The 13,615-nt window shown below is 43.7% G+C and overlaps 1 protein-coding gene across 1 annotated transcript in view; it reads left to right on the top strand.

The window, feature by feature from the left end:
- The window catches only part of GLI2 (GLI family zinc finger 2), a 244,693-nt gene that overhangs the window by 102,842 nt on the left and 128,236 nt on the right, over nt 1–13,615 (top strand). The window lies entirely within an intron of this gene.

The raw sequence follows: 13,615 nt of genomic DNA, 5'->3' as shown, positions 1-13,615 counted from the left end.
TGTCCTGGTTTCCAGGGCTGGGAGGTAATGTGTAAGGAAGGACCTTGCTGTGTACTTGTGTGGCATTTCAGTGGCGCTATGCCTCAGGTTTTCATGGCTAAACCCATATGGGTTGTCACTCTAGTTTTCTACTATGTGCATGTAACAGTTTGGTGCAGTTATGATCAGACAACATTTTGATTTGGGGAGCAAATGTTATTATTTTGACAAACATACCAAAGCAGTGAGAAGCAAATCTCTCTGAAGAAAGGAAGGTGATTATCAAATAGTTGAGGGCAGGATTTGGGGATAGCGTGTGTGCAGTGGGTGGTGGTCTTTAATGCAGGTAACTCTGGCCGAGTGAAAGAGCATGGCCTGGAGCCAGAAGTGGAAGGCAGGGATCAAATGGTGGCTGTGACATGTATTGGCTGGGTGACTGTGGGGAAATGATGAGACCATCGGTTTCCTCACCTGTGATGGGGATAGTACTGTGAGGGTTAAACTCGGCTGGAATATGTCATTCTGCAGTGAGTGGATCCAGCTGTGCCACCTTGTTGGGTGTGGACACATCCCCTTCTCTGGACAGGCCTGTAGTCTCACTGGCCAGCTGTAGTCAGATGCCTGACTGCTCCACACCAGTATACTTGCCCTTTCATGTGTGTTGTCCATTTGATCTGCTCTATGCTTCTGAGATAGGGCAGACATTGCTGTATGCAGCTGATGGGTAAAGAAGCTGAGACAGGAAAGGAGAGCTAAGGCAGAGCCTCACCTAGCTGTCCGTAGGAGTTGATCAGATGTAGCCTTAGGGAACTGTTGACTGGCGAGCTGCTGAGAAGCTTAGATGATTGTTTGAGGCGGCCCGCCTGGCCTCCCTGGGCCAGATGACAGCTGAGGCCTCCCGGGCCCCAGTGAACAACAAGCATGTACTGCAGCTCTGCAAGTACCTTCTCTTGGCATGTCTGGTCCTTGGAGAACACAGACGCAGACATTCAGATATATATAAAATATTTTAAGCACACATAATGATGAAACCCATACTAATACCTCAATGCACCTTAACTTTTTTTTTTCTGTTTTCAATTTGTGGCTTATCAAGGTGGGTGATGGTCTGCCCTGGGTACAAAAAATAGGGGGTGTGCACTGTGTCTAGAGAATAGAGCATTGAAAAACAATAATCAAATTGGCTAACAGTTTACTTTTTATTATTACCTATGCTAACCTATGTCAGTGATAAGACAGTCCCCACTGGGGTGCACAATCCCATGGCCTTCCCTGATGTTAATCCAGCAATTTAAGCCGCTGTCAGTCTGCTTCTTCTTGACCCTGTTACCATACCGCCTAACTCCCAGGCTAGGGCATTTTGTGTTATCATCCTAGGCATGTTTCCATATTTTTACTATGTATATGCATATTCATACAGGGTGTGTTTTAAAAGTTGATGAAAATGTTACTTTACTGTCTTGGAGAACTAAAAGTAGACTACCATTTGATCCTGCAATTCCATTGCTAGATATCTACCCAAAAGAAAAGAAGACATTTTACCATAAGGATATTTGCACATGAATGTTTATAGCAGCACAATTCATAATTTGCAAAGACACGGAAACAACCCAAGAGTCCTTCAGCACATAAATCAGTGGTGCTCAACCTGTGGGTCGCGACCCACAGGAACTGTATTAAAGGGCCAGGGCATTAGGAAGGTTGAGAACCACTGACATAAATGGATTAGTAAATATGTATATCATGGAATATTATTCAAATATACAAAAGGTGGAGTCTTCGTATCTTTGTAACAAACCGGGAAGGTTTGGAGAGCTTTCTTCTAGGCAAAGTGTCACAAGAATGGAAAAACCACCCTCATACATACTCAGTACTAATTTGAAACTAGTAGATGAACAACTACATGCTCACCTGAGTGAAAACCTCAATTTAAATTCAAGTAGAGGATAGGACGGTAAGGGTTGGGTAAGTTCCCCCGCAAAGAGTACATGGCAGGGGTGAAGGGTACACTTTCTGAGCGAAGGGCACAAGTACAACTCAGACTTTAAAAAGCATTTTGTAACCTAATCGTATGTACCCTCATATTAACCTGGCACTAAAAAAATGAAGAGGCAGCCAGGGGGCAAAGGTTATCTTATTATGTGTGTCTATGTAATGTATTTTTTCCTGCACACACTATTATGTTTTTGAGATGTATCCATGGACCTGATTTGTGCATTGAAAGCTCTGTGACTCTACAGTGAATGAATATTCCCCAATCTATTTATCTCCCCTCCTGTTGAGATTATTTAGCTATTTACAGTTTTTTATTATTGCAGACATTGTGATTCCATTGTGATGGGATGCCTCCCTTGTGTCCATGAGGGAAGAGTTCTTCCAGTCAGGGGCTTATGAAATCCATTCTTTTGGGTAGCAGCCTTTGAAAAAGATGAAATAAAAAATATCACAGTGCATTGCAAGTAGCAAAGTGTTGCACAGCTTTTTCACTTGTCTGTATGTGCTTGTGTGCTTGTGTTCATGCACATCTGGAGGACATTGTGATGTAAAGGTATTTCTTTCTCTGTGTCACGTTGAACAGTCTCAAAGCCCAAGCTCCAGTGTAGGGGCAGAATTGCTGGGTTACAGGGTATGCATATTTTGAGCTTTATCAGATACCGCCACCTTGCTCTCTAAAGTGGCTGGATAGATCCTTCACCGCCAGTTTTCACATAATGGTTGTTAATATTAGACTTGAAATGATCTTGTTTTAATTTGCATTCTGCTCCTTTGCAACATATTGGATATCTCCCTGATTTGGCCTATTTATCTCCTTTTCTAGCTTTCTACTGGGTGGCTGCCCTTTTTTTTGAAAATATTTTTAAGAGATACAAGTCATTCTTTGTTTACATGTGTTATAAATACTTTCTCCCTGTCTGTGGTTGGCCATTATCTTCGTGTATGATAGGGCTCATTGGGACAACAATTGTGCATTTTAACACAGTCAAGTGTATCATTCTTTTCCTTTATGGCTTGGATTTGTATCTCGTTTAAGAGGTCCTTTCCTTTCTTGAGGTCATACAGCTATTCCCCTATTTTAAAAATTTTAAACCATTTTGTGTTTTTATAGTCTTTTAATCTAGCTGCAATTGTTTTGTCTTTGACATGACGTAGGGATCAAATTGAGTTTTAATTTTTCCCTGTGAGTAGTTATCCCAATAGCAATTATTTCTTATTTCTTGATTTCCAGTGATTTTTTAAATTACGAAAGCTGTCACATATCAATTTTCCTGGGTCTCTGTTCCATCTGTCTATTAGTTTCTCCTTGTGCCATCTCACACTGTCTTAGTTCTTACAACTTTCTATAAAGTGTAACATCTGGTAGGGTGAATCCCCTGATTTGTTTCTTTTTCAAATGTGTCTTTGGCTCTTTTTCCACCCTTGTTCTCCACTGAGACCTTTAGGATCAACTGGTTAGAGTCTGTGGAAATCCTTGCTGTGATTTTGAATAGAATTGAGTTGATATATGGATTAATTTGGGGAAGACTGCCATCTTTGTCATTTTGAGTTTCCCCCACTCATGACCATAGTCTTTCTCTCTTAATTTATTGCTTCTTTTATATATTTTAGCTTTATAATTTGAACCATAAAGGTCTTACACATTTTTTGTTTAAATTTATTCGTAAGTATCCTATGATTTTTATTGTTATAAATGGTGTGGCTATATCTAATTTTTAAATTTTTATTACTGGCATCTAGGCATGTTGTTAAATTTTATATATTGATCCAGTTTCTAGCATCTTGCTGATCTCTTACTAGTTTATTTGTTTTTATTTATTTATTAATTTATCTTTGAGACAGAGTCTCACTATGTCGCCCTCGGTAGAGTGCTGTGACATTACAGCTCACAGGCACCCACCACAACGCCTGGCTATTTTTTGTTGCAGTTGATTAGCTGGCCTGGGCCGGATTTGAACCCACTACCCTTGGTGCATGTGGCTGGCGCCGTAACCACTGTGCTACAGGACCCGAGCCTCTTACTAGTTTTAAATTGTCCCTTAGATTTTGTTTAATCTTATCCTTTATGAATGATGAAACCTTTTTCTTGCCTTTCCATTTCTTGTCTCTTTTATTTATTTTTTGCATCTTGCTGTGAAGTCTAGATCCGTCAGCCCTACCCAGTGGGAACATAATGTGTGCCACACATTTAATTTTAAGATTTTTGGTAACCACATTGTGTTTGCTCCATTTGTGTTGCTGTAACAGAATACCACAACCTGAGTAATTTATTTTAAAAAGTTATTTACAGGCACACACCATGGAGCAATGAATTGGTCAATGACAGAATGCGTATAGGACAGTGGACTTTAAGATTATCATACCATATTTTTATTGTACCTTTTCAAGGTTTTAGGTAGATTTAGATATACAAACACCAGTGTGTTACAGTTGCCTTCAGCAGCCAGCATAGTAACACGCTGTACAGGTTGTTGGTAACATTGGTGTAACAGGCTATGCCATGTAGCGCAGTTGTATAGGTGTGTAGGCTGTACTCTGTGTACCTAATAACGCATTTCTCAGAATGTATCCCGGTTGTTATGTGATGTGTGACTGTTCATTTCACAGTTCTGGAGGCTGGGAAGTCCAAGGTTGAGGAACCTGGTCAGGGCCTTCTGGCTGCATCCTCCCATCTGCAGAGGGCCCAAGGGCAAGAGAGCCCATGCAGGAGGGAGAGGAAGGGAGCTGAACTCAGGCTTTTTATCAGGAGCTACTCCCACAACAACTAGCCCGCTCTAGCTAGAAGGGCATTAATCCATTCACGAGGTCAGAGCCTTCGTGACCTAATCACCTCTTAAAGATCCCACCTCTCAATGCTGTGGCTTTGGGGATTAAAGTTTCAACACATGAACTTGGAGGACACAGTCAAACCACAGCACACATTTAAAAAGGTGAAAAATACATGAAGTTTTCCACTTCCATCCAGGTTAATACGAAGGATGTAAGAATGGAGAAGCGTGAATCCTATGTACTCAATTTTGATATGAGGACAATTAATGACAATTAAGGTCATGGAGGGGGGAAGGAAAAGCAGAGAGAGGGAAGGAAGGAGAGGGGTGGGGCCTTGGTGTGTGCCACACCTTCTGGGGGCAAGACATGATTGCAAGACGGACTTTACCTAACAAATGCAATCAGTAACCTGGCTTATTGTACCCTCACTGAATCCCCAACAATAAAAAAAAAAAAAAAGAAATACATGAAGTTAATTTTAATAATATATTTATTTAACCCAATACATCTAAAAATGATCATTTCAACATGCAACCAATATAAAAAAGTTTGAGATATTTTATGTTCTTTTTTTCATCAAAGTCCTCAAAATCCCATGAGCATTTTATACTGAGAACACTTCTCAGTTTGAACTAGCTACACTTCAGGAACTGCAAAAATTTAGAATCTTCAATCTGCTATTGAACAGAAATTCGGCGAGTGGGTAAGTGAGCACCCTTTTTCTTGTTTCTGACTTGAAAGGGAATTAATTCTGAAGTTTCACCATAAGAATAATGTTTAGTTTTGGTGGGAGAGTAGACTTCCTATATTAGGTTTAAATAGTTCATTTTTGTTTCTATCTTGCTAAGACTTCTTAACTGAATGTTGACTTTTATCAATGCTTTTCTGGAGCTACGGAGACAATAATGAATTTATCCCCTTTCTGGAATAATATATTAATAAATTTCTGCTGCTGTAATATCATTAATTGGGGAGTTAAACCAGATTGAGTGTACATCATTATATTTAATTGATAATATTTTCATTAAGAGTTTTGAATCTATCTTCAGCAGTGAGATCAGACTGTAAATTTCCTTTCCTTCTATCTTTATTTCGGTGATGTTTTAATAAAATTAGCCTCATAGCATGTGCTAAAGAATTCTCCTCTTTCAAATATTTGCATATGTTAAAGATTATCTTTAAAGCTTCGTATATGTTAACATATTTGTACATATTTTTATATATGTTCACATTCGTATATGTCAAATCTATGTTAAGGATTTTCTTCAAATATTTGTGTATGTTAAGGATTATCCATTCCTTGAAGGTTTAGAAAAACTCAAACTGCAAAATTGCTGCAGCCGATTTCTTGGTTTGTTTGTTACATTAAATAAAAAATTACTAATTCAGTTTATTTAAAGGTTAGCAGTAATTCCAGTTTTTTATTTCTTTTGGAGTCATCTTTCCTTAAATCAGTCATTCTCTCTCTGTCTTCAGGAATGTGTTAATTTGTCCCGGTTTCAAATTTAGCAGCAGTGTTTGTAACTGTGTCCCCTTTTTCATTCCCAATGTTTATTTGTGCCTTTGCTGTTTCATAGTTCATTTTCCCCGAGGTTTATTAATTCTTGCAAAGATCTGCATTGGGAGTTGGTGGGTTCTCTTTTTTTGTCTGTCTTCCTGGTTTCTTCTCATATCATCGTTCTATCCTTTTCGTCCTTCCTTAGGTTTAGATTGGCATTATTTTCCCCATTGCTTGAGTTGGGTACCTGTGTTCCGCTCTTCCTGATGGAAACACGTATCTAAGTCAGACTTCAGTTCTATCCCACATATTCTGACATGTAGTGATTTCGCTGAGTCTTACTATCCACGCTCTTCTATAGTTTTGGAAAATTCCCATCATCTGTTCAGATTATGCCTTTCCCTTTTCTGTCCATTCTCCCTCCCTGGAACTCTCTTATTTTATCTCCCATGTCTCTTCAACTCATTTTTATGTTATCTTCTCGTCTTTCAGTTATATGTTGCCTAATCCTTTCTTAAGCTGACTTTGATAGTGGTCTTTGTGGTGTCTGCCGAATTTTGCTCCTGGGTGCGTCTGTGTGCCTATGTGTGTGTGCACGTTGTGATTTCAGATAATAAGTAGAGGTTCAGCTGTAGGTAACCGTGCGGCCTGAGCCAAGGCTGTCCTTCCAGAGGGGGTTTCTGTGTGACTACCAGGTTGTGGGATCAATTTTGTATTCTTTTCATAGCTTGGGGGTCCTGTATCACATGGGGACTGTAAATTGGAACTGCCACCCGGCGAGAAGGAAGGCATATGGTTACCAACACTCAGAAGAGACTTTTTATACTCCTGTGCCTGTTTTCCAGCAGAGGCGGAATAGTCCAAGCTTTCTATGCCCCTGTGCTCTTAGGCATTAAAGGGCGCCCAGCTTCTCCCAAAGAAGCAGCTCTCCAGCGGCCTTCACTGTGAGTGGAGGGTCTCCAGTCCCCTTCTCATCCTCACAGGCCCCAGGCCTCCTGTCCTCTCACTGTATGGTCACTAAAACAGAGCCTCCTAGTTACAGAGACCAGTGGGCAGCTGATCCTCAGCTCCTGCTATGGTCTGCAGAGACTTTTCTTTTTTACCCTCAGGTGCGCTCTCTTTTCTTGCTAGCTGAAATACACATGTAACAGACCTTTATTCTGTTTATTGAGCTGGATGGCTTGTGGTTTTCCTTGTCAACCATATTGCTAAAACTGGAAGTCGCCATGCCGCTGTTTTTCCTATGCAAAATTAAAGGTAGAAAATGAGGTTGATGGAGAAAGAAACCCATATTTTGGGAAAGAGCTGTAATTATTATCCACTCTAGGCAAAAGACCCATGAAGTGGTCGGTTTTCAGAGGAGGAAATCCTTGGCACCAGCCTTGTTCCAAAATCCACTGGCTAAGTCACTCACTGACTAAGCCCTCCTGGATAAGGACCAAGGCTCATATACTCCGTACTAAGGCGCAGTGTTGGGGGATTATGCAGAGGCCTAGCAGACAGAGCAGGGAGGGCCCATTTCATCTCATTGCTACCGAGGGCTGGACCATCCTGTATGCTGCCTGGCTATGTCATCTTTGCAGGTCATCTGGCCATTTTGTGAGCACATTCTTATCTATAAACTAATTTTTCAACATGGTGATTCCCTCCAAGACATGAATTCAGAAAGCCTTAAGTCAGGAATGCTGAGGTCTTGATTCTTCCTGCATTTTCTCTTTAACTTCATTCATGTAGATAGACCTGCTATAGATCAGGTACTGTTTTGGGCACGGTTTATAATATTTCTTCATTGCCTTTGGTATGCTAAGAGCTGGTAGGACAATGGAGAACTAGATTTGCCTCATGGCCTGGCCAGAATTGGGTAGGGAGAGGGTTGTCCCTAGAGCCCCATGTAGAGCAGAAGGCAGGGGCCAGCTTGGGTTGCTGGATCCCTAGTGGGGGTGTGGTCCCAAGGCAAACCAGTCTGCAGGGTGTGTGTGTGTGTGTGTGTGTGTGTTATTAGTGCTGCTGCTGCTGGCACAGCACGGATCTGTGAAAGGTAAATGTACATGCAAAGAGTTCCAGTTCACTTTTAGATGAACTATCGTAGGCATGTGGCTTTGGGGTAACTTTTTGTTTATTATTTTAACTAGAGTAACGTGATTCAAAATTCAACAGTTAACATATTTGCCAATTAAAAAAACCAGACTTCTTTTCCTAAAGTTGATGAGATTGAAACATAAAACTCAGTAGTTACAAAAGGTTATATGGTGAAAAATCTCCCTCCCAGCCGGCCCACTGCTTCCCCTCTCTGGAGGCAACCAGTGTTACCGGCTTCTCATGTATTCTTTGCGAGATATTCTAAATGTGTACACATAAATAATGCACGTATTTGTGAATATTTATATATGTGTGCTTATCTATAAATTTACACACATTCATACATATATATGTTTTTTAATGCAATTGTCAGCATGTTGGGTTTTTTTGCTTGACAATGTATCTTAGAAATTGGTCCATATCAGACCTGAAGCGCTTCTTCATTCGTTTTTATGGCTGTTTGATATTCCATTATTTGGACAGACCATAATTTATTTAACTAGTTCCCTTCTGATTGATATTTAGATTTCCAATTTTCTGCTATTTTCAAACAGTGCCACAAGAAATCGTCTTGTGTAAAGGAACTTCAGACATTTGAGAGCATGTTTGTAGAATATAGAATGCAGTTTATAAGGACCTCCTAGCATTCTGAAGTTATAACCGATGCTCTATATCAAGGCTGTCCCACGTGGGGATGGCCTGGCCTCCTGACCTTCCTATGGGCTGAACCTATGGTTGCAGGAATTTTTCTAAGACCTTCATCCACAGACATAATGTATATAATGTACAGTTTTTGAATGAGGGAAAGAAAGTACTTAACTTTAGAGAGAGAAATTGCTATTAGCAAAGGCATAGGGAATAGTTTTATTTGTCAGTTTTACAGATCATCTGCAAGTGAAAATACAAGAAAGATTTTCCTATTGTTTTTGATTTCTTTCATGAATTTTTTTTTTTTTTTTTGAGAGACAAGCTCTTGCTCTGATGTCCAGACTATAGTGTAGTGGCATTAGCCTCGCTCATCATAACCTCCAACTTCTAGGCTTGAGTGATCCTCCTGCCTCAGTCTTCCGAGTGGCTAGGACTACAGGTGCATGCCATGATGCCCAGCTAATTGCTCTTTTTTTTTTTTTTTTGGAGAGATGAGTCTCATTCTTGTTTAGGCAGGTCTGGAATTCCTGGCCTCCAGTGGTCCTCCCACCTTGGCCTCCCAGACTGCTAGGATTATAGGCTTGAGCACTGTGCCTGGCCTCATAAAAACACTTTGAGAAGGAGAGTGAATATTCCTGCTCCTGTTAGAGTCAGTGTAGCTAAATACAAGGCAGCTGTGACTCTGGTTACTTGCTTGGGTCTGAGGGTATCAGAAGGGCTTTGGAACAGAAGGATCGCGGCTTTGCTGGAGCCTGCAGTGTGATTCTGGACAGGACCTGCTTCTCACTGGGCCTGTTTCCCACCTTTTACATTGGGCAGGGGTCCCATCTGATGTAAGCAAAGAACCCCGAGTGATTCCTGGCAGCACGTGCTTGACATTTTCCCCAGCTCTAAATCGGCAGTCAGAGCACTGTCTGGAAAGGGCCAGGCCGTAAATATTTCAGTCTTTCCAGGCCATATATACGGTCTCTGTCACAGCTACTTGCCTCAGCCATTGTAGCTTGAAAGTGGCAGAGACACTATGTGTGTGATTGAGCGAGGCTGAGTTCTGGTGAAAAGAGTGGAGAACAGATTTGGCCTTGACTGTAACTGGCTGATCCTTACTCTGATTGACTAGTGGCATTAGGCTGAATCTGAATCTGTATGAAATTGGTAAGTCCATCCCTACTTGGGGACAAATCCCATTTCATATCTCTTTGTCGGGGGTGCAGGCGAGGCTTGGAAGATCCTGTCTCCACCTGATTGTGTCAATGCCAAGTACAGTGGTGCAGTGTAGAGTGTGGGTTGGGGAGTCAGCAGACCTACTGCTAGTTGATTGTGTGGCCTGGAGCAGCCTTGGTTGTTGCGAGCTTTACTTTCTCCATCTGTAAAATGGGAAGGTTAGCTATGATTTCTCAAAGGTTCTTCCCAGCTCCAAAATAATTCTGGTTCTAGTTTAGAAAGGAAATCAATGTTTTCTTCCCTAGAGGTTGTGGGTTCAGTTTGTATCTTCGGTCACCAAGACAAAGTGAATAGGGTAATTAATTTTGTGTTGTAATCTGCATGCCAAGGAGCACATAGACCTTTTGGGGACCCTGTCTAAACACACCCCTAATCCTATAGGAGCCAGTTGCGTAAGGACAATCTTTGTTACCTCCTTGGCCCACAGGGTGTCAGGAAAAGAAGTCTTCACCTGTGAGTTGCTGTGTGATCCTGCGTGAGAAAGATGTTAACCTTTCCAGCCTCCTGTTCTCCACCTAGAGCTGCCCCCGGGGTAGACTGGGTGGGAGGATCAAGCCAGTAAAAATAGCAGAGGTGCCTTGGAAATGCAGATAGCACTGGGGCTTCATTATGGCTATTATCTGCCCTTTGGTTGTTCTGAGGGAAGACCCAGCTTCCAGAAGTTGGATAAATCAGACTTGCTCCTGTATTCCCAGCTCAGCTGGGGTCCAGGCACATCCTCAGGGGCCTGGCCTCTGCAGAGCTCACCCACTGCAGCTGCCAGTTGGCTGCGTTGGCTGCCTCCAATCTCCTCAGACACCCTACCTGACCTTGGGTGGCCTGTAGGGGAACTCCCTGGAAGACCTGGAAAGCAAACTGTACAGTGGTCGGTGGTTGGGAGCCCCCGTCTGCTTCTTCTGCTGACTTGGCTGCTTCTACCACTGAGGAGCTTGGGGCAGTCTTGGGCTCTCGGAGTCTCAGTTTCCCCATTTGAATCTTGGAATAGGTGTTACCTGCCAGATACCTTGGTTTCCATGGTAAATCATCCTTTTAGTAAACATTCATTATTTATTAGGTCCTAGGCATTTTGCCTGGAATGTGTAGTCGTAGTAGTAGTATCGATGCTGTCACTGAGATGTTCCTAATTGCCAGGCATTGGGCTAATATTATACTAATTAGCTTATTTCTTCCTCACAACCTTCTCCATTTTACAAATGGGAAAACCGAGGCTAAGTGAGATTATCTGCCTCAGGTTACGTTACATAGCTGGTTAGAGACAGAGCCAGGATCTGGCCCCAGTATTGGACATCCTTGAGTGACTCTGCCTTTGTCTAGGTCAGCTGGGAACGTCACTGGTGGTGCCCAAGCATGGCGTAGACTTTCTGTGTGTGGTCATTTGAGGAGTGTGCATGGCATAGATCTTCCCGGTCAGCCACTCCAGTTGCTTTCTGTGGGCTGGCCTCCCTTCTACCTTGGGCTCCTTCTTCTGGTCCTTGGGCTTCTTCTACTGTTTAAGCCGTAGTCCTGATCCCTGGATCTTCCTTGTTCGTCCATCTGCAGAGACGAGGGTAAAGTTCTGGGTTCTCTTATTCCTGGCTCTTCAGCAGAATTGCTCGGAAGTTTTATAACTTCTTGCAGGCCTCAGCCATGACTGGCTAGATCCGGGAGGTGCCCATGGATCTGCAGTGTCACAGCTCTCCCAGGGGGCTCTGCACAGCTGCCGGGGCTCTGTACAGCTGCCAGGTCTCTGGCCTTCATGTGGCTTGAAAAGGCTGGGTGTCTATTCTGCAGGCCCCTCCCCAGTGTGTCCCTTATAAGCTCCCAGTCACGCTAAAGTGCAAGTTCTGCTCAGCTGTTCCAGGCCACCCTACTATGCCACATTAAAAGGCAGCAGTATTTGGTTCCCCCCAGCTCCAGGCATGGGCTGGGCAGTCCCGGGCTTGGTTGGCAGCCCTTCCACTTCAAAGCCAGTGAAGTCGGGTGAGTTCCCTCACTTCTCTGAGATGCTGTTTCCTTGACTATGAAATCCATGTTCATAATTGCATCCCGGAATTGCTGTGAAACTGGAGGAGTCCATGCACTCAAAAGAGTGAGAGTAACCATATCACCAAACCAGGCCTTGTTTGTTCAGAGTTCCTTGCAGCAGGTGTGGGTTTCAGCTGCGTCTCTTCAGCCCCCAACCAAGTCCTGACCTGTCACAAGAGCTCAGCGCTATGGTTGAGCCTCTAGGTTTAGGGGTTATGATGGTTGGACAGTCATGGTTGTCTAGGCTACTGGGGGGCTCTGAGCTTGAAATGAGAAGGGCAGGGAGGGTGACCAACTGTCCTGGTCTGCCCAGGACTGAGGGCATTCCTGAGAATACTTGGGTGATTTGGTTACCCCAGGGACAGGCTGACCTGGGGGCTTCAGCAAAGAGGAATAGTTGACTTCTCCATTAGGCTGAGCAGCCAACGGGCCACCATACTGTTAGAGCCTGCAAAGGGTGTTTTAATTCTTTTCACTCACAGAATTATATGTGAATATAATTCATCCCAGAAGGCTGGATTACAGTCGTTTTTAACAAACACAATTATAAAATATAATTTTTAATATGTCTTAGGAAGGAAGAAGCCCACAAAGGTAAAAAATTGTTCAGAGCCATGAGAGTCACTGTGCAGCTCTGGGAAAAATGGCGGCACCCTGGGGACCACCTGTCCTCCACATTTCTTTGTCTGAGGATCAGGAGGAAGAGATGTCTGAGGAGCACAGGCCGCCAGCCTCAGCGAGGCTGCTCCTGAGTTCTCATCCGTGGAAAGGAAGCAGTGCTATCTATGGCTGTCTGTGGTGCTGGGAGTCCTAGAACTTTGATCGGGAGTTTGATGACAGGCTGGCCAGCTGGGAGAATGGCAGCCTTGGAAACAGCAGCTTGCCCTCCCAGAGTGAGCTGGAGATTCTGGTGCTCAGATGTTCCTGCCCTGGCTGCGTGGGGGGCGGGAGCAGGGGGGTTCCTGTTTGGAGCCAGCAAGTTGATTGAATACAGCTGAGGCCAGGACCCAGCGCAGGCAGGCGGGGGAAGTGGGGGTGGTGATGCAGGCCACAGCTGGACCCCTGCCAACCCCTCCCCCACCACATGTGGCTCCAAAGCCCAGAGAGGGGGAAACCCGCTGGAGGGAGGGGTGCGGCAGATGTCACTGTCCCTGCACAGTGCTTCTTGTTTATCTTTTATTAATGGCAGGCGCTTAGGCAGGGGCAGTGCTGAGAGCAGCCCTGGCAAGCAGGCTGCGGTGGCGGCCTGCCTCAGAAGCTGTGGGGAAGAGGGAGCAGACATGAATAATACAGGCTGCATCTTGATGGAGCTTGTCGGGCCCTGCTGTCGGGCCCTGCAGACTGAGAAGTACACACCTGAGCAAGCACTTTGAATGCTCCTGGCTTCTGAATTTGGGAAGAAAGCTCTTGGAACAGGATGGG

The sequence above is a fragment of the Nycticebus coucang genome, chromosome 7 (assembly GCF_027406575.1).
Source record: "Nycticebus coucang isolate mNycCou1 chromosome 7, mNycCou1.pri, whole genome shotgun sequence".
NCBI lineage: Eukaryota > Metazoa > Chordata > Mammalia > Primates > Lorisidae > Nycticebus > Nycticebus coucang.
This window is presented reverse-complemented; position numbering and strand designations above follow the sequence as displayed.